The following is a 23369-nucleotide window of genomic DNA, read 5'->3' on the forward strand; positions in this document are numbered from 1 at the left end:
CTCTATTCAAGGTATTCATTGCAGTACTGATTGCTTCCTTCCAGTATTTGATTGCAACATTCTTTTCTATCATCAATGTTCTTGCACAATCCATGATGGATCTATTCCTTCTTTCAGTTATACCATTTTGCTGAGGTGTACCAAGGGTTGATACCTATCTCTTAATTTCTTTTTCAATGTAGAATTCATTGAACTCATTGGAAATGAATTCACCACCTCTGTTTGATCTCAAACATTTCAGCTTCTTTCCAGTTTCTTTCTCTACTCTTGCTAGATACCACTTAAATTTTTGAAAAACTTCAAATTTTTCTTTTAGACACATTATAGTCATCATTCTAGAATAATCATCAACAAAAAGAATGAAAAACTTATTTCCACTGTAACTCTCTATTCCAATAGGTCCACATAATTTTGTGTGTACAAGCTATGAGACTTCTTCAAGATAATTCTTTCTTTTCAAACTAGTTTTTCCCATCTTACCAATTTGACAATTTTTGCATGGACCCATATCAGGTTTCCTCAAGCTAGGAATACCTCTTACTCTTTTATTTTTTCTTATCTTGACTAGATTATCAAAGTTTACATGACATAATCTTTTGTGCCAAAACCAACTTTCTTCTACTTGAGCAATAAAACATGAGCTTTCACTAAGATCTAGGTAAATAGATTACCTTTTGTTTGTTTGCCAAATGCAACTAAATTACCTTTTCCATCTAGTACTTTGGCCTTCCCATTCATGAATTCTACCTTGAATCCAATGTTATTCAACTGTGACACACTTATTAGATTATGCTTTATTTCTTCAACCCAATAAGCATTGTCACATCTAAGTTCATTGGTTAATGAGGTACAGCTTTTTCCCTTTATGCAACTAGGTTCATTGTTTCCAAATCTCACACTACCACCATCATAATATTCCATGTGTTCAAAATTTGTTTTATCTCCAATCATATGATGCGAGCATCCACTTTCAATAATCCATGTATCATTTTTTTCTAACGAGAGAGATAAATGCCATTGTATCTCCTTCATCATTAGATTCATCTTTTACAACAATATATACCATTTCATCTTCACTATTATCAGAATCTTTAGCCATAAGACATGATTTCTTAGCTTTGTCCTTGTAGTACTTTTAGTCCTTGTAGTTCTTGAATTCCTTCTTGCCTTTGAACTTATTACTTTTCTTTTCATGTTTTTCTTCTCTTTTAGGGCACTTTACAGCAATGTGACCGACTTCTTCACAAGAAAAACAAATTAGAGGAATCTTACCTTTGTACTTTCCTCTAGCTTTGGAATACTTCCTTGCAAGTAGGGCTTCAACAACTTCAAGATCATTGTATGAACTTTCTTCCTCTTCTTCACTTTCTAATTGATTGGCTTTTGATTTCTTACCCCTTTTCTTGAGTGAAAGCTTGGTTTCAAATGTAGACTCAATACCTTTAGAACTAGGGACATAGTTATCATTGTTATCCAACTCAAAAGTTGCCAATATTTCAACTAGAGCATCCAAAGTTATATTTCTATTTGGACCACATCCCATTTCTTAAATAGCAGACACTCTAATTGCATAGATAGGAAGAAGGGTTATGAGTACCTTGCTTACAATTTTTTTGTCATCAATGTCTCCTCCAGATGCTTTGATTGCACTGACACTTGCTTTAATTCACTCAACATATTTTTTAAAGTTTTTATCTTCTCTCATCTTCATGTGATCAAATTGTCCTCTAAGACTTTTAGCTTTAGCTCTTCTTATATTATCATCTCCTCCATAGATGGCTTTTACTTTGATCCACATATCATAAGCTATAGTGCAACTTTTGACTTCATCAAATTCAACATCATTAAGAGTAGAAGAAATGTCAATCATCATGATGTTATGATTTATTTTTTCAGCAATTTCTTCAACTGATAATGTTCCAGTAGGAGTCTTTTATTCACTATCAAGATATTTACAACCTGAATCAGTGATAGTTTCCAAATGCAACCTCATATGTCCTTACCATGTTGCAAAGATGTCTTGGTTCAACTTGGTAATATCTCTTCTATAAGACATCCTAATCTTTAGCTTAGGACCGTGAAACCTTCTTTGCAAGCACCAAAAGCTCTGATACCAATTGTTGGAAATATAAGAGGAGTAACTAAGAGGGGAGGGGTGAATTAATTACCACAAAAATATAACCTAGATCCCTTAGATGTCAATACAAATCAAAACTCAATGTAAACAAAACTCTATTGTAAGTCAGCAAATACACGGGCACTCGATTTACGCTAAAAAATGTTGTAACTTAGTAAACACTAAAATAACTCAACAAATGCTTATCATAAAAATCTTAAGATACTATCTATGATTGATCTTACTTTAACTTAATTGCATACACATAAAAGAAATAGCATGAACACAATTCACACCAGGATTTAACGTGGAAACTCAAGTTGGGAAAAACCACCAATTGCAACTAGGTACTAATTTTCACTCTTCTGAAGTGACCCCTATTAGGAGACAACCCTATTAAAGGTTACAAAAAAAAATTGTTAGGTGTGAACCTATTAAAGGATTTAATCACCCTGTTAGGAGTAGCCTTGTTAGAGGTCTTTAGACAATTCAATATAAATGCCACCTTGTTAGAGGATTTACAAATAGTTGTTAAGACAACTCTATTAAGAGATTTAGATCATTGTTATAATGGTCAGAGAGTAAAAATGAGATGATGTGATTTGTGATGCAACTAAATTACTAATTACAAATCTCAATTCTAGCTTGTATACTTGATCCTTCGTGATCGAATGCATCTTTGCATCTCAACAAGGATATTCTTCTTATCCTTCTAATTCACTCCCTCTAAGCATCATCAAATCTTTAATCATGTTCCACTCATTCAATCCTCAACTTTACCTTGTATTTTGGTAAAAGAACAAACTTGTGTCACCCTTTTATAAAGGAAAAGGCTAACAAAAATATAACTATTTATCTTCAATGGCATAAAACTAGTAGTATTATTTAGAATTTGATTATGAAGTAAACTAATGAAAGGTGTAGAAATGGATTAAGTTTACGATTATATTTTTTAATAATTATTTGGAATAAGAATTAATATATTTTCCTAATTTTTAAAGACAAATTTTTACATGCTAAAAAATTTTGAAAATTAGGGGTCTAGTTACCACCACAAAACTATATGGAAATAAACTTATTTCCCTTCAATCTTAGATTATGTTATAGATAACATATATAGGTAGAAAAATCAAAAGTAAAAATTGTCTTTAGACCTACATTTTATCTTTTATGATGATTCAAATTTTAACTTGCCTAAAATTGATAGTTTTCATCTCCCATCATATTTTTCAAAACAAATCTATTCTAACCAAATAAAAATTTATATATTCTTGAAGAGGACTCTCTCCTCTATAACATCATGTAAATTTTAAATTTTTTTGTTATGATTTAATATTTTTCCCTTTCTCAAAATTGACATCTTCTCGAATGTTAAAATATGTACTTGTAGAATTTTTTAATTATAATATATTATATCTAATTAAAACACTATAAACTCTATATGAGAATATTTCTAACTCTAAGCTCTATAAAATGGTCTTTATATGTTATTTTAAAAATATCATAAAAAATAGTAAGAGTCATTGAAACGTCAGTTTTTTGAAATAATTTTATTTCTTTAGTAATTGGATACAAACTAGTATAAAACATGCATTTAATAGATATTTCTAGTTGGAAAAGTGTGATGGCATATATAACTTAGCTAGAATGAATTTTCCTAGATCACATGTTTGAATAAAATTGATTTTTAGATAGAAATACTCAAATTGAGTCATTATGATAAGTTAGTCTAAAAGGTGACATAGCTTTATACTTTTACCCATTTATATCTTGCACATTGTCAAGTTAGCTTGAATACAACTTAGAATAATTAATATTCATCTCCTCAGTTGGCTAGAACTAAAAAATAATTCAATTGAGCTCAATATTTCCAAAACAAGAAAATCCTTTGTTAGCCGACCCTGCTCAGTAGATACTAACTAAAGGCAATTTTCCTGAGTTAACCAAGTGAACTCGGTTAACACTGCATATTCACAAAGTTCCTTTGGTAACCAAGTGATCTTGGTTAACACTCAACTTCTACAAACTTTCCTTTGTCTCTCGAGTGAACTCGGTAGACAATTTCTTTTGAACTAGGTAAACTCTAGAATGCTCAGTAGACATAGGAAATTGTCTTCAATGTTTGAGTGAGCTCGGTATACACTGACTAGAAATGATATGACATTTTTTGTAACATCAAAGATAATACATAATTAATCAATTGTTTCCAACACTAGGTACAAGAGACCAGTTATTATTCTTTTCTATTTGCTCGATTTCTTCATTCATTGCCTCTATCCAACCTTCATTTTCTAAAGCATCTTTTACAAATATCGATTCAAATTCACTAATAAAACATGTACCTTTTAACTTTTTCATTGTTAGTATGCCAGCTATCTCTCCTCTAATCATTTTTTTAGGAGCATGATGTCTTCTGACATATTTTGCAAGTTTAGGTTGTCTTCTTCTTGTTTCTTAACTAGGCTCACTTGGTTCTCCATACTTGTGATCTTTTTCCTTATGCTCAGGCTCCTCTATCTATAGCTTAGGATCCTCTATATGAATTAACTACAACTCGGGTCGTGTTGCCTATGACTCAGGTTATACTAGCTAACTTGATTGCAACTCATGTTGTATTTCTTGTGACTTGGGTTGCATAATCTATGACTTGGTAGGTTCACTTCGATATTGCTTGGCTACAACTGTTTATGAGTACAGTAAAGTCTCAGGTTCCTCCTCATAAAAAATAAATTTTCTATAGTCTTTAGGCTCCTTTTTCATCTTTTCCTCACTTTTTTCTATGAACTCATCAATTTTTACATGTACACTTTCTACAACTTTGTGAGGAGCAAGATTCAAACATTTGTATGCCTTACTTTTATTAGAGTAACCTAGGAATATACCTTCATCACTTTTTACATCAATTTTTCCTTTCCTTATATCTTTCAAGATATAGCATTTTCTTCTGAATACTTTGAGAAAAAAAACATTAGGCTTATACCCATACCATAATTAATAAGGTGTTTTGTCTATACCATTCTTTAGTTGAACTTGGTTTAGTGTATGAATTGTTGTGTTGATTGCTTCTCTCAAGTATTTTGGTGCAAGATTTTTCTCAATCATTAGTGTTCTTGCACACTCCATGATGTATCTATTCCTTCTTTCTACTATGCATTCCTGTCTGGTGTTCTAGGTGTTGATGCATGTCTTTTGATTCCTTTTTGATTGTAGAATTCATTGAATTCATTTGAGATGTATTCACCTCCTCTATCTGATCTTAGTCATTTCAGATTCTTTCATGTTTCCTTCTCAACTCTAGTCAAATGCCATTTGAACTTTTGAAAAGCATCATATTTATCTTTTAAGAACATGATAGGCATCATCCTAGAATATTCATCAACAAATAGAATGAAGTATACATCTTCATAGTAGATCTCTATAACTATTGGTCCACAAAGATCAGTATGAACTAGTTCCAAAACTTTTTTAGAATTGAAAATCCTACTTCTAAAACATTTTTTACATGACTTTCCAATTTGACATTGTTTACACATGGCCATACTAGTTATCTTCATATTTGGTATGCCTCTTATTCTTTTCTTCTTGATTATGGTAACTATTGGGACTCAAATTTGAAGCCCCAATTTTGAGTACCATGCTGAAAATTAAGCCCTATAAGCACTTTTAATGCATGCATACCTGGCTGTCACTTTGAGGCCTATGAAGTGTTTAATTTTTCTAACACTTTTCATTCAGAATATGCATTTATCTTATGATGATAAATTGTCATTCTGAGTCATTCCGTGAAGTTTCATTTTGAGCATTGTTCAAATCTACATTTTTCCCTAAGTGCCAAACAATGACAGGAAGCCTAGTTTGAAATTGAATATATTGCACCAATTTATGTTTCACAACTCATTACTTTCAGAGTGTTTAGTATGCATATCAAAGAACCTGTGTTTCTATTTTCAATTTATTTTGATATGTTTTGAATAGGTTTTGAATCCCTCAAAGTTGGTTGTTTACTATTGTTGTGCTAATGCAAATTGTAAAAATTTGGGAGGCCCTGTATGACCAATTGTAACTTTGACCTAGTTGATTCTAGGGGTTAGACACTTTTTATGTTTTAGTTTTGATCCTATAACAAATCTGTTTGACTAGTTTTGAAACATGATTCTGAATGCAATTTATAAAGTTTTATAGGTAATTAGATATGCAGATTGATTGGTAGCCCTGTTCGGGATGTCATAACTCTGAATCTATGATTATTTAAACAAAATGGATTGAAAATATTATTCTACCCTAAGAATACTTTGAGTGTGCCAATTTTTAAGTCTTGATGAATCCATCTGCACATTTTCCCAGGTCCATTCCTTTTGTGAAAATCACAGTTCTACTAGTGTTCCTAGTTCTATAATTCTAAGTACCCCACTTTGACTGTTTGCTAAATGCAGCCAGTTATTTTTCATGATCCCTAATAATATTTTTACTCTCCTCATGACAATAAAATAATTCCCTATTTTTTTTACCCCTAAGTGTTTGTTTGACTTATTTTCAAAGCCAAAACCAAACACTATTTTTTTTGACATGTTTGTTTGCAGGCAGTATAGAGAAGGCAACTTTGATGGTCAATATCTTTTGACCTAGATGTCATCATGACATGAAATCTGATAGGGTACAAAAATGTGGAATAGAGAATTAGAATGTCATATCTTAGGGCCTAGTTGTTTATTTTAGTTACTTTTTAAAGCCAGTCTCAGAGGCTTCTGGACAGAAAATTATAGTTTGTAGAAAGTGGTTGTTGTCACTTAGATTTGCACCCTTGTCCAAGGCCTATGCGCGAGGACAACCTAGTGAAACATGGAAACAACTTCCAAGCTGTGGGACTTGAACTACGAGGTTGAGTCTCCAGAGAAGGCCGGCTTCCTCTTACTATCAGGGCGCACCTAACTACTCTCAAAAGGAAAAGGGGAAGAAGGAGATGCAGAAAACAACTCTACCCTACCTAAACTACGGAAGTGATGCACCAAAATAGAGTGTTCAGACCCATTTCTGCCCATATATGCACTATTGAACCAGAATGAAACTAAGGATAGATACATACAGGCTTGTTTTGATCTAATAACCTCATGCAGATCAAGAAGCACAATTGAATAACACAAGGAAACAGGAATCACACTTATATATTATCCAGTAGGTAAGAAATAGATACAGTATGCAAGTTACAGATCTCCACAATACACCAATGAGAGGCAAAAGGGATGCACATACACATCAATGGCTAAAAGAGATAAAATAGACAATCATTCGGTTCTAAGGCATAGGGAATGTTACACTGAGAGTTACAGAGCAATATCAGAGAAATCAAAAAGAGTCGACCCTTGGAAAAGATTACAAAATTACCTTTATAGTTCAGGCATAACTGAGGGAAATGATTCAGTATTAACTGCTCAACTACTGCCATTGAACCCTAAAATATCTGATCAAAGATCACACTCGAGCATGGTTCTCAAGTACAAAATTAGATTTTTGACTGAAGGAACGCCTCGAGTAGACAGAAGCGACGCCAATGAATGATCTTGACATAGTAGATGGATCAGCTGAGATGGTGGAGTGTTTCCCTATGCCTTGCATTCATTTTAGGTAGGTCAAAATTGATCACGAAGATCAGATCGCAAGATAATCTTGATCATCTTTACTTCCTGGTTCATGAATCAACAGGGTTGAAGCAAGTCAAAATAGGCTATACGAACCAGCTGGGTCATGCGGGCCAATTACCTTTCTTCATTCCGCCACCTGGGGAAGTCTTCGTGGTTGACCTTTCATCATCAAACTAACTGTGCCACCCTTGCAGATATTCATATTAACTATGATGATTACATTAACCACTAGCCACTGACCATCCTTTCTGACCGGACCAACGAGACACGTGTCAATGAGGCACTGTGTCGCCAACATAAACCTCGAGCGACTTACCCATAGCGAGGTGGCGATGACCATCGATCGGCCTAGATTCGACGATCATGAAGACTCATCATACTCCATGTTGTCCTTACCCTAGGCCCATCATATTTGGTGCCACCTCTGCAACCTTGTCGTATCCAACTAACACCTGGCAATACCTTAGTGACCGCACCCTGGCGAGACCTGGCCCCACTGACACGTGGCGACCTGTCGCTACGTCACTATGGTAAAGATTGCACATCTTCACCATGGCGATATGGCAACATTTGTTGATCCTATCTGAACTAATGATCACAAAGACCCACCTTCCTACAACCTTCCTCCTTCATAATTTTTTGGGCCTGTGGTACATGTGGCACTTCCTTGTTGGTTCGTCAGTCATTTAATCCCTACTACACTGGCGGGATGAAATACGGTCCCACCGGGACATGTGGCACCCTGTCACTATGTCGCCATGTTATCTCTCGAACAATTTCTAATGGCGAGATAGCACCAATCATAGATCTCTATAGATTTGATGATCGTAAAGACTCGCCTCTTGATTGTGCTGGCTAAACTAAAGATTTGACGCACGTGGCTCCCTCTAATTCATCACCGTGACACTGGACTATGCCAACTGAGCAGATGAAGTACCTGACGTAACCCAATCACTTGCCTAAAACCTCACCGCTATCTTCTCTGGCCCACCAAACCTTGCCGCTGAACATGTTGACTTACCATCATCAGCACACCTTTTTCGATGGGCACTATGTCACCATGGGAATTTTTGGGCCAACACGTGATAGCGACATAGCACCTATGGCACCGCAAAACATTTTTGACCGGCGCCATCCTCTGCCCTACAAACTGGACCCACCGGACATGTGGTACCCTATCGCTATGTCGCCATGTTATCTCTTGCACAACTTCATCATAATGAGATGGCAACGACCATTGATCAGCCCTGATCTAACATTGGAGAACTTGCGAGGTGTAAAAATATCATAAGGTTCAAAACTTAGGTAATTTTGATATCTTCGTGGGTATTAAAATATTAGTAATTGGGGAGGTGACCGTTGGGCGGGGTAACATTCAAATTTTGAAACTTGGTGGGGCAAACAAAATGTGGTAACATTCTTGCGACTCACAGGGGGCATGAGCTTGCTCGATGCATAAGACCAGTGCCTGTAAACAATCCATTGGGCTATGGAGTCAAAAATAGGTCTAAAAGGTACACATCTAAGAACTGCAAAACCCTAACCCTTTTTGTAAGGAAATCAAAACATTAAAAACCCTAGATTTGCCTCTGTAACTGAAGCAAAACAAAACTTCCTCTGCAACCTAAGACTGTCAAAACTTCGGAAGCTGGCAACTCAAAAGGAGAACCCTATGCACGTGCACTTCTTGAAAGGCAGGAAATAATAGAAAAGGAACTAGACTAACTATGTACATGGATTCACAATCTTCATCAGAAGCAAGCTTTAAGATAAATTCCATTGACTGGGATGGGCAGAACTTCACTGTTGGGTCTGCTCAGTTGGAATACATTAGCCTATTTGCAACTGGCAATTAGTTAAGGGCCACTCCACAATGCATCAAACTTAGAATGTCTTCCTAGTTTCGCTCTATTTGAGTCCCACTTGAGGACTAAATCTCCTTCTTTGAAGGTTCTGGCCCTTGCATTCTTATCAAAACTCCTTTTCATCTGTTGCTAATGCAACTCCAGGGTCTTCATAGCTTTATCCCTTTTTTCTTCTAGCTCCATCAGCTCTGCCATTCTTACTGACATGACACTATCTTCAATCAATTCCAGCTGATGAGCCAACTCCAAGGAAGGGAATTCCAATGAAATTGGGAATCTAGCCTCCCTACCATATACTAGCACAAAAGGTGAATTCCTGATAGATCTCTTGGGCGTTATCCTATCAGCCCACAGAGTAGTTCTTAATTTCTTATGCCAGACCCTTTGATTGTCTTCTATCTATTTTCCTCTTCATGATTCTGATCAGATTCTTGTTGGAAGACTCAGCCAAACCATTGCCCTGGGGATAATAATTTGACAATGTGCTTAGGTAGATATTGTGATTCATTGCCCATACACAAATCTGTGTTCCAACAAAAGATTTAGCATTATCTGAGATGATAGTAGAAGGAGCACCGAACCTAGATACAATCCCATCAAGGAACTCAACCACTGATGGTTCTATGGCATCCTTCAAGGCAACTGCCTCTATCCATCTAGTGAAATAATCAGTAGCAGCCAAAATCCATTTATGACATACACTAGATGGAGGATTAATAGGGCCTATAAAATCCAACCCCCACTAGGTAAAGGGCTGATCCACCTGAATAGGATAAAGGGGGAGAGTTTCAAGCCTTTGTTTGCTTGAAAAGAAAGCACATTTCTCACATTTCCTCACATACCTATAACAATCATGGAATAGAGATGGCCAATAATAACCAGCCCTCATGATCTTCATGGCAGTTGTTCTTGCAGAGAAGTGGCCACCATCAGGGCCATCATGAAGTTCTTTAATCATCCTTTCAGCCTGATCCTCTTCAATGCATCTCAACAGGGTCCCATTAAAATCCCTCCTAAATAAGATACTATCAATCACAACATAGGGAATGGACTGCAGTCTATATTGTCTCCTTTTAGCTCTGTCCAATCCCTGAGGGTATCCATTCCCTGATAAGAAGCTCTTCATATTATTTATCCAGCTCTTTGGGTCGTTAACATTTCCTTCCTCCTACTGCTCTGTTAATACCATAGTGGCCTCTTCATCAGAATCCTGACCTAATAACATTTCTTTGCACAATCCTCTCCCTCTTACCATCTTGGTAATCTGAATATCAACATCATATTCCATTACCCTAGTGATCCATCCAGCTCTCTTTTCGCTAATATCCTTGCTTAACAGAAAATCATTTACACTGGCATGGGGCACCAACAAATGGATCCTATTGTGGGATAAGAGGTGCTTGAATTTCTTCAAGGCTCTAATGATTGCAAGGGCTTGCTTCTCAACAAAGCTATACTTGTCTTCATATTCTTTGAGCCCTTCACTAAAGAAAGCTATGGGCTGCTCCTCATTCTTGCCATTTGTCTGAGTCAAGACAGCAGAGATACTCGACTCACCACCTAAAGTGTAGAGGATGAAATCTTTCTCAAAATTTGGGTTCATGAGAGTAGGGGCTGAGGCTATGGCTATCTTTATCTCTTCAAAACTCTCCTTTCCCTCCTTGGTCCATGAGAAACCCATGTCTTTCTTAAGCATTGATGTAAGAGGTTTCACCATGGTAGCAATATTAGGGATAAACCTTCTCACAAAGTTTATTCTACCAAGGAATCTTTCCAGCCCCTTCTTGTGTTTAGGGAGACGAAGGGCAAGTATTGCCTTTGTTCTTTCTGGATCAATGGTCAGACCATCCTCAGATACAATGTGTCCCAATAATTTTCCTTGGCTTGTAGCAAAGACACACTTGGCTGGGTTGAGAGAAACCCCAAACTCTCTACACCTTAGAATTTACCTGCCTTAGATGATCAAAATGATCTTCTACATCTTTTGAATATACAGTTATATCATCAAGGTATACTAAGACAAACTTATCAATTAATTTTTTGAAGGCCATCTCCATTGCCTTCTGAAATGTGGCACCTGCATTTGTTAGTCCAAATGGCATCTTGTAGTAAGCATAGGTGCCCCATTTAGTAGTAAATGTTGTTTTATGTCTATCAGATTCTTTAACCAGCACTTGGTTGTAACCAGAGAATCCATCAAGAAAAGAGAATCTCCTTGACCCACTGACCTTGGATAGAATTTTCTCCATGGAAGGGAGAGGATGGTGATCCTTAAGAGAAGCCTGATTAAGATCCCTAAAGTCCACACACAATCTGATTTCCCCATTCTTCTTCCTTACAGGGACAAGGTTAGCTACCCATGATGAGTGTTTGATAGGAAATATTATATTAGCCTCTATCAACTTGGATAATTCTTTTCTCATTAGGGGCTCAATCTTAGGATTCACTGGCCTCTTTTTTTGCCTTACTGGTTTGGCCTTATCAACTAGATCTATGGTATGCTAAAACAAACTAGGGTCAAACCCTTTTAATTCATCATATGTCCAAGAAAATACATCATTAAATTCTTGACATAAATGAATGAATTTTTCTTGCTCAATTTCAGAACATACCTTCCCCATATTCAGAGATTTTCCATCAGCAATTGTAACTGGGGCATAATCATCCTTTTCTGCAGCTAGATTCATTTCTTTTCCTCTTGTTTGATCATTAGAATTAAAAACACTCTCCAAAGTAATGAGACCCTTGGGAAACTTGTTAGAACTAAGGTGAATGATCTGATCACCATACTGATCTTGCAGCCTTGACTGGTTTCTATCTAAGAATTCTACCTCATTCTGTAAGAAACTCACAATTTTCTCATTGGAGTCAAACACTTGCCAATGAGTGTTGTTGTCAGGGATGGCAGGCCTCACTACCATCCTAATTTGTTGCTTCTTCTCCTCCTCAAGATTCCCTAGTACATCATAAGTTGCACCCACCACTGCAAGTCTATCAGCATGTTTATTTTCTTTCCTAGGAATGCTCTAAATATTAAATGCATTGAAACCCTCAAGAAAATCCTAGACTCTGTGTTTGTAAGACTTGAGCAGGCCATTTTTGGTGATATTCTGGCCTCTCACCTGATTGACTACCAACTCACTATCTCCATATACTTTCAAGGCTTGTATTCCCCTATTTTGGGCAAGTAAGAGACCTTGAATCAAGGATTCATACCGGCCACATTATTGGTGCAACTGAATTGGAGCTTGAAGGAAAAGTAGTATCTTATTTGAGTAGGAGAGATCAACATAACATCGGCCCCTAATCCATTTCTATTCCTTGAGACATCAAAGTACATACTCCATATTCCATTTATATCATCATTAGTCCCAAAAAGATCAGGAACTTGAGCCTCTCTCTCTATTATGCAATATGTACTAAGGCCTGTCTCAAGAATTTTTGACATAGGCTCAAACTGATATGCATTTGACCACTCATCCAAGAAGAAATTAGGAATCCCTACTATGGAAGTGATAGGCTCATTTACTATGTCATTTTCATCCATCTCTAGAATAGGGCAATTCATATTGATGAAGTTGGGGGTGTAAGATTCAGTGTGATGAAGGGCTTGAGGTTCCACTTTAATTGAGGCATTGGCTCCATATCTGGTCTTAAATGACATATATGACCAATCAGCAGATATGAATCCACCAATCTGAGTAGTGAAGTCTCTTGAAAGACAGATGGAAAAATAGGGCTTGACTTCAGCAACAGATATATCTTGAATCACAGTGCAACCGGGGCATGCATGTAGGGCCATCTCTACATTCCTTAGGATACCTATGGTTTTGATAGTACTACCATCTAGTTGTAACACATCCCTAACAATGGGCTCATATTTCATCCCTAAAGCATCAGCAACACACCTAGGCATTACTGAGCTACTAGCCCTTGAATCTATCATGCAATTGTGGACTAATTTACCTCCTATAATCAAGGAAACATAGAATGGGGGAGGTCTAACCCTTTTATTTGTCTCCACATCCCCTGCTGGTTGTACTAGACTCATGGCATTCTCCATGATAGATGGCTGATCCTTGAGTTCAATCTTCTCTAATTCTTGCTGCAACATCCTCTTCTGCATTGGTATGGTAGCAACAGCATCCCACATAGAGATATTCACATTGGTTTTCTTCATTTACTCTACCACACTGAAAGGTGCATTAGGAACTTTGGTAGAAACTTTGGGAGCTGCACTTATAAGAGGTTGAGGTGGGGCAACATAAGGACCACCTGCATCTTTCTTTCTTGGATCTTTCTCTTGCTATTGTGAAGTACTAGCTTGTTCATTTGCTGCTTGTATATGAGGTGTAGCACTCGAAGTTGAGGCTTGCTTAGGAGAAAGAGGGGCAGCATGTTCCATAGCTCTCTTCCTACTCCTTGTGTTATGAGCAACAAAATCCTGGTTTATATTACAATGCTCCCCATCCTGATGATTCATGAAAGAGCAATCATCACGTCCTTGAATATATGATGCCTCCTTGGGATGATCCTCCTCGTATGATTGCTTTGCTGCAGGTTCTTGGACAGTTAGGGCCATATAAGATTCTACCTTCTGGCACATGCAATAGGTATAAGAATAGTTGCAAGAAGGGCAGAAATCTTGATCTTGGGCCAAGTTATTTTGAGGGACTATAGCTCTGTTCTGATTTGAGCTTGAAGCAGAAGCATGATTATTTTGCCTACCCTGATCAAAGGAGCTATTCCATTGATTAGGAAGCCTACCACCACTTGGAGCTTGATATTGTAGTTGGGGGGGCTTGCCACTTTGAGCTTGCTGCCTTTCTAAGGCCACCACCTTGTTACTCATCTTTTGTATCATAGAGAGACTATCCTCTAATCTCTTCCCCTGGTCCTTCAACTCCCTCCCCTGCTCTTGCAATTTTTTATCCAGGGTCTTCTCTCTTTTATCTGTATTTAGTACTAGACCTTGGAGCATTTCTTTGAGCTCATCAGTCCCATTTGAGGATGTAGAAGCTCGAGGGACTGGAGTAAGGGTTTGTGATGTAGAAGTTGTAGGAAGAGGGGCCATTGCTGGTTGGTGATTAGGAACTTCAAGAAAGAAAGGCATAGGGGGCCTTGGAGCCAATTTTCCTCCTTGTATTAGGATGTTCTCAGCTTTTATGGCTACCTCATAAGCATTAGGCAAGGTATCCCCTCCCATGGTTTGGATTGTAGTGGCAATGTCACTATTAAAAGCTCTAAGGTAATGCAAGAAGGCATTACCAGGGGTAGGTTTCACTGCAGTAGGTATTCTATCCCATGTCTTTTGTAATCTATAAGGGGGCTCTTTTTATTGTAGTCAGCTGCTCTAATAGTGACAAATGGTCACTCTTATCCTCAAAATGTTTACATAATCCTGCTCCTAGTTCATCCCAATTAGTTATAGAACCATGAGCTAAGCCTCTATACCATTGTAATGCTTTTCCTTTTAAAGATGAGGCTAGAAGTCTAACAGCAACATCATCCTCTGTAATACCATGAATATTACAGACATTTTCTACTTCTTGGATATGCTCTAAAGGGGAGATAGAAGTCTCACCAGTAAAATTAGGTATGCTTTTTAGTGCAGATACTGGTATATCATGTCTTTGGGCTAACAACAGAGGACTTCCACCATTAAAGGTGGCAAAAGCATGAACTCTTGGTTGTGCCATGTAAACAAGTGTTCTATTGATGAGCATTGATGGCAATCTAGGCTGATTTCGAGCAGTAGGAGGAGTAGAGGCAGACCTTACAGGTATATTAACTATTTCTTCACCCCTAACTGGTGATAATGAAATTCTAGTCCTCTTTCTTCTAGGATTTGAAAGGGAAAGCTCTTGATATTGAAATTTACCTCTAGAAGACGCCCTTGTTTCAGCTCTGGGCATGAATCACTACAACTTGTCCTGGAACCAAGTTTGTTGATGTTCAGATTTGCCAAGTACTTTGAAGGACCAACCTCTCAAAGGCTTGAATACTGAATCCAGCACTACCTCTTCAGCATTAATCTCTGAAATTCTTCCTTCTTTGACACTAATAGACTTTAAATCTTCAATAAGATAGTCCCATCGGGCGTGCCAAAAACTGTTGTCACTTAGGTTTGCATCCTTGTCCAAGGCCTATGCACAAGGACAACCTAGTGCAACATGGAAACAACCTCCAAGCTATGGGACTTGAACTGCGAGGTTGAGTCTCCAGAGAAGGTCAGCTTCCTCTTACTATCAGGGTGCACCTAACTACTCTCAAAAGGAAAAGGGGAAGAAGGAGATGCAGAAAACAACTCTACCCTACCTAAACTATGGAGGTGATGCACCAAAATAGAGTGTTCAGACCCATTTCTACCCATATATGCACTATTGAACCAGAAAGAAACTAAGGATAGATACGTACAGGCTTGTTTTGATCTAATAACCTCATGCAGATCAAGAAGCACAACTGAATAACACAAGGAAAGAGGAATCTCACTTATATATTATCTAGTAGGCAAGAAATAGATATAGTATGCAGGTTACAGATCTCGACAATACACCAATGAGAGGCAAAAGGGATGCACATACACATCAATGGCTGAAAGAGATAAAATAGAGAATCATTTAGTTCTAAGGCATAGGGAATGTTACACTAAGAGTTGCAGAGAAATATCAGAGAGATCAGAAAGAGTCGACCCTTGGAAAAGATTACAAAATTGCCTTTATAGTTTAGGCATAACTGAGGGAAATGATTCGGTATTAACTGCTCAACTACTACCATTGAACCCCAAAATATCTGATCAAAGATCACACTCGAGCATGTTCTCAAGTACAAAATCAGATTTTCGACTGAAGGAACGCCTTGAGTAGACATAAGCAGTGCCAATGAATGATCCTAACATAGTAGATGGATCGGCTAAGATGGTGGAGTGTTTCCCTACACCTTGCATTCATTTCAGGTAGGTTGGAATTGATCACGAAGATCAGATCGTAAGATAATCTTGATCAGCTTTGCTTCCTGGTTCATGAATCAATAGGGTTGAAGCAAGTCAAAACAGGCTATACGAACCAGCTGGGTCATGCAGGCCAATTACCTTTCTTCATTCTACCACCTGGGGAAGTCTTCATGGTTGACCTTCCATCATCGGACTAACCGCGCCACCCTTGCAGATATTCATATTAACTGTGATGATTACATTAACCGCCAGCCACTGATCGTCCTTTCTAACTGGACCAGCGAGACACGTGTCAATGAGGCACTGTGTCACCAACATAAACCTCGAGCGACTTACCCCTAGCAAGGTGGCAAAAACCATCGATCAGCCTAGATCCGATGATCATGAAGACTCATCATACTCCATGCTGTCCTTACCCTAGGCCCATCATATTTGGCACCACCTCTGCAACCTTGTCGTATCCAACTAAAACCTGGCAATACCTTAGTGACCGCACCCTGGCGAGACCTGGCCCCACTGACACATGGCGACCTGTCGCTACGTCGCTATGGTGAAGATCACACATCTTCACCATGGTGATATGGCGACAGTCATTGATCCTGTCTGATCTAACGGTCACGAAGACCCACCTTCTTGCAACCTTCCTCCTTCATAATTCGCTAGGCCTGTGGTACATGTGGCACTTCCCTGTTGGGTCGTCCGTCATTTAATCCCTACTACACTGGTAGGATGAAATATGGTCCCATCGGGACACGTGGTGCCCTATCGCTACGTCGCCATGTTATCTCTCAAACAGTTTCTAATGGCGAGATAGTGCCAACTGTAGATCTCTGCAGATCTGACAATCATAAAGACTCGCCTCTTGACTGTGCTGGCTGAATTGAAGATCTGACACACGTGGCTCCCTCTGATTCACCACTGTGACACCAAACTATGCCAACTAGGCAGATGAAGTACCTGACGTAACCCAACCGCTTGCCTAAAACCTCTCTGTTATCTTCTCCAGCCCGCCAAACCTTGCCGCCGAACATGTTGACTCACCATCGTCGGCACACCTTTTTTGATAGGCACTATGTCGCCATGGGAATTCCCAAGAAAATGCGTGATAGTGACATAGCGCCTACGACACCGCAGAACATTTTTGACCCACGCCATCCTCTGCCCTGCAAACTGGACCCATCGGACACGTGGCGCCCTGTCACTATGTCGCCATGTTATCTCTCACACAAATTCATCATAACGAGATGGTGACGACCATTGATCGGCCCTGATCTGACGACGGAGAACTTGTGAGGCGTAAAAATATCATAAGGTTCAGAACTTAGGTAATTTTGATATCTTCGTGGGTATTAAAATATTAGTAATCGGGGAGGTGACCATTGGGCAGGGTAACATTCAAATTTTGAAACTTGGCGGGGCAAACAAAATGTGGTAACAGTGGTAAAATGAGTTTTAATAATGCATCAGTGGTCAAACTTGAATCCAATTAGTGAAATAAATCTAATTGATTAGTTTAAATGGTCATGTGTTTTAGTTTGAAAAAAAAATTAGCCTGACCCACTTTGGCATCTAACTGATTCCATTAGATCAATATTGTGAATCATTATAACCTTTTTCATTTTGCACATACCATCAGTTCAGGTCAAGTGAGTATGACTATGGAGTAAAACACATTGGGGAGAATGTATGTGGAGATTCATTCAGCGAAGCCTGTGGTAGAGGAATATTGAAGTGTTCTTTTGTTGAGATGGTGTTGTAAGTGACTCAAACTCAGAATGTGACTAAAGTGTCTAGCCTAATTTTACATCTTGGAGAAGTCTCTACAAGTGCTTTTTAAAATAATTGTCTACAAATTTGATGATCACTTCCAACTCCTCTTGGTATCACCAACCTCCTCTCCCCCAAAATGGCATCTTAGACCATATTCATTGGATTGTGTCAAAAGAAGATAATTGTATGTTACTGAGAATATTTATTTCTCTTTGCAACACCTTTTACAAATAAATATCTAAGGTTTTCACTAATTGACTAAAACATTTATGCAGAGGATCATCTCAAAGGAGCATAATGGTTTACTATCTAGTAGAGATATTTTGATTGTATCATCCTTAATAGTGAGATTGTTCAACCCTTAACCATGAAAAATGTCCCAAAATGATAAAAATTTTGAATTTTTGGAGGCTTGCAAGAAAGCATATTAGTCATTTCATATTGTATGTTGAATCCATCACCAGAAGAACCTCTTGTATCTAAGACACTATTTCAAACTATGCAAGGCCATCAAGACAGGTAATGAATAAGGGAAAGTATTGTATTTTTTTACTTCAATACTTGTAGAAGTGTTCAAAAAAGTATTTTTGTTATCCTCCAATTATCCATCAATGTCTCATCCTATCTGGTATATTTTGAGGTGTTCAAATTTTCTATGGTGTCAAATCCCTAAATTGTGTAAGGAAACTTGCAACAAAGAATTTAATCATTTCCACATAACCCATAATAGATTTGAAATGAATACAGAATTAATAATCCACATGCAAAAGAATAGACAACATACCCACAAAAAAGATGACACAAGATATACCCTGTGAAACCCTCATTGAGGGGAAAACCTAGCCTCCAAAAGCATTCATCACCATGTATTATTCAACAAAAATACCATTGCAATACAACCATGGAAGCCTTCAAAGCAATAGCCACAACCAAGCAATCCATGTGAAAAAGTAGGAATCCACACATCCCATGCCATGCTTCTACCCTTCACAAATTCTCCCTTGGCTAACTTATAAATGTAAGGAAACTCAAGTGCAAAAATAGCTTCCTACACTAATCTCTTAAGGAAAGTATTGTGCAAATTCCTATTAATCCTTACAATTTCAAATTTGATATTATGTAAACAATAATATTGTAGTCAACCATAGATACATAAAATAGATAGAGAAAGAAAACACATAAACACAAAGATATGTCAATGGAGAAAAACATTTCAGTAAAACAACCCCACCCCTCCAAAACCTGCACAATGTATTATCTTCAACACAAAATGTTACAACACACTTGCAATGCAAGTTTTTTTAGGACACAGAAGAAAAATTTAGTAGCAACATACCATACCAACAATATACTTTCTCTCTATCCAAACTACAACATTAAAAATGCTTATATCATGCACTTTCCCTTTTAGGGAAACTTCCAAAGAACAATCGTATTAGGGTTTTACCATTCTCTAAAAAAATAGGAACCCAAATATTTTTTTTGGATTCATACCCTGAACTCTATGCATGAGTTGGAGAATTGAGTTTATAGTACTCATTGATCAATTACCACATGTCTTCATGTCTTCACCCATCATCAAATCTTCTAGAGATAGCTCTTATGCATCATAGGAATATGGCATAGCCATTTCAACCATGATCTCCTTACACACAATTCAAGATGCCAACACATAAAAGTGGAGTGACAAATCAACATGCCAACTAGACATGTACACTCACACTTAATTACATTATTTTCAAAAAAAAAATTTACAAAACAAATAATAAGAATAGGAATTATCCAAGGTTGAGACACCTTATTCCTAATAGTTAAGCCTTGTCCCACTTGACTCTTTCCCTTTTTGCCTTCTATTTTTTCCTCTATCATAATAACAACTACCCTTGTGGCTTCTTATATAGTAGCAAGTCTCACAAAATCACCAAGTGGTATTATATAAACTATGTGCTACCTAACCCATTGACCCCACATTTAATATTGCAATTTTAATTATTTTCTCCAATATTAAATAATTACATGAAATATTGTCACAATGTTACAATACAACTCATCAAGTATATCCCATGGGAATCTTTACATGTTGCACATCCATCTTGGTGCAACATTACATAATAAAATAAAATAATACAATATAACAATATTATGCAATTCTTGCAACACCCATTATCTCAACAATCTCACACTTGTTGTATACATTGCATAGGGTCAATCTATAGCCATATAAATGAACAAGGGAACAATCCTTCCTAGCACATCCACCATCATGGATCAAAGTACACAAAGTGCTCCATCTTGGCACATACAACAAAATTAAAGTATCTAGCATCTCAAACATGAATGAAGCCACCTCCTATTATGTCACTACCATTGGACATACGTAGAAGTCATCCAAAGAGAAAACCACCCAACCTATCACATTAGAAGATCATAAAATCTTGTACCAACTAAAATGAAAAGCACAAAATCCTAATCCAAAGGTAATCACATTTATTTGTAGTTGTCAAAATATCCATAGCTAAAAATAACACCCATAGCAAGTGCCAACACATCCAATTATCCATACTTCCAAAGATATACCAAGTGAATCTCACATCATCAACATATCCATTCTATAACCTACAATTACAAGCCTCAAGAGAAATGCATACCACATATATAAAAAGAATCTCCCATTACGAAAGATAATGTCAAATCTATAACCAATCCACTCACAACATCTCAAAGAAGGGAATCCATGTAGTATCAAGGACATCCACAATATATAAACCAATAACCTACAAGAACAACTCTCACAACCAATTTCCAATGCTCTCCCAAGTTCTCCACAACTAATAGAGGAAAAAGATAAGGGAATAACCATGTCATATCTTGCATGACATACATAAACTCAAACTAGCGATCACAATCTCTAACCAATCTCAAATCCAATGTAAGTGAAAACTGAACATCTAGGAAGATAACCACAACCAAAGAGAAACCATGCAAATCATAACTTGTACATGTCCTTCTACACACACATCTAGATGTAAACTATGCAAGTATGATCTCCTCCATAAAACACCAACAAGAATCCACAACAACACCCAAATCATACCATATAACTAATCATGGATGTAAGCCTCTCACAAAAAGATCAAACTCATAAACCATTCCTAATCTAAGGAATATTCCCAATATAAAACCATCTCGCAAACTCAACCATCATAACAACATATGAAAATGGAGATAACCAATTCTAAAACATTTCTCAAATGAATCATCTAGAACTAACTCATGCACCATAGCTGAATACCCATATCCATGAAAGATAAGCATAAACATAATGCACCTGAGAGAAACAATGGGCTATACCTCTCAAGTAGCAAACTGCTGAGTAGACCAAGAGTGGAGAATGAGAATGTTTCATCAAGATATCCAAGTCTCCAACCAAGATTCATCTAAGAAAAATATCCTCTTAAGTCCATATTAGGTGACTGCCCCTCAGACTTCGTATTGAAACCATCAACCATCCCAACAAATACTTCTCATCCAAGAGAAATCAGCATCACCATTGTCTCTAAGTATCCATGAGCACCTATAACTAATCAATTTATGCCAACTCCAAATGCAACATAAAAATATCATGAAGTATCCAACTTATGATCAATGTACTCAATACCAAGAAACTAAACCAAGATCATTGTCAAAGTTTCAACCATGGCCTCAGGAACATAAACATGACAACGTGCTCCATATGAACATACTATAACATGTCAAAACTCTAAAAAGGTATCAAGAGTATACCATGAAAAAAAAATGAAACCATCCTCACACCAAGGATAACATGTTAAATGAAAGCATAAACCACACCTTTACTAAGAACCCCAATAGTCCTCAAGATGCAACATATCCATATACCATGAAGAAAAAACCATCTCCACATACTATGAAGAACCATCTCCACACACCATGAAGATAACCAAGAACCCCATGAGTCCTCAAGATCTAACTATCTTCACACACCATGAAGATAACAAGTGCACAATGCAAATGTCAAATATGCTTCTGCTACAATAGGATCAAAGGAAAACCTCCAACATCTACAAGCACTCAATAAATATATCAACGCCAAAAAAAAATCCCACTCTAACATGGTATCAAGTAACCCATGGCATCATAAAATCCATCTCTTACATGAAGATACTCTAGGTCGACACTTATACAACTAAAGTGATAGCACCAAGTAAAACCAAGATCTCCAAACCAAGAAGATACAAACCAAACTAGGAAATAATCCTGCACTGTCACCTCATCATTGTTACAAGCTCCTACTATACCATGTATCCAATCTATCCATTACATCATGATAAAAAACCATCCTCTAACCATGAGAATCAACCAAGGTATCAAACCATCAAAGAACTCAAAGTGTACATCATGAGCTCCTCAAAAAAAAACCAAATAACCAAGATCCTCAACCAAGAAGATATAACACCATAACCAAATTAGAAATCCAAACCAATAAACATCAAGGATGTACACATATATCCAATCATGTCATGCCAAAATCTATGGCACCATGATCACATCCATGAACCGAGCATTTGACTCTCAATATGTCCAACCTATCAACATAAAATAGTCAACCATAATTGCCCACCAAGGATGTACTTGGTAATAACATCTTATCCCTTCTATATGAAGAAAAATTAGCAAATCATGTGACTTAGGGCATAGACAACCCAAATCCAAGCCACCAATCTAAATGTGCATCAATAATGAAAGATCAATGGGCAAAGACAATTTATAACCAAGTCATAAATGCAACCTATAAGTATAGACTGCTTATAAAACTTCACAACTTGTAAACCCAACAAGTCATCATGCATATTCAAACCAAACACTGATAACCATATCATCATGAGACCAATCTAAAATATGAACTCAGTATACAATGACATCAAACCCAAATCTCCAAAATATACAATCTCATAAACTCACAATGTTACCATAGTCAATATATATTATAAACTATTTAGATCAATATT

Source organism: Cupressus sempervirens, chromosome 9 (assembly GCF_028749045.1).
Source record: "Cupressus sempervirens isolate cs-2001-9-10 chromosome 9, ASM2874904v1, whole genome shotgun sequence".
NCBI lineage: Eukaryota > Viridiplantae > Streptophyta > Pinopsida > Cupressales > Cupressaceae > Cupressus > Cupressus sempervirens.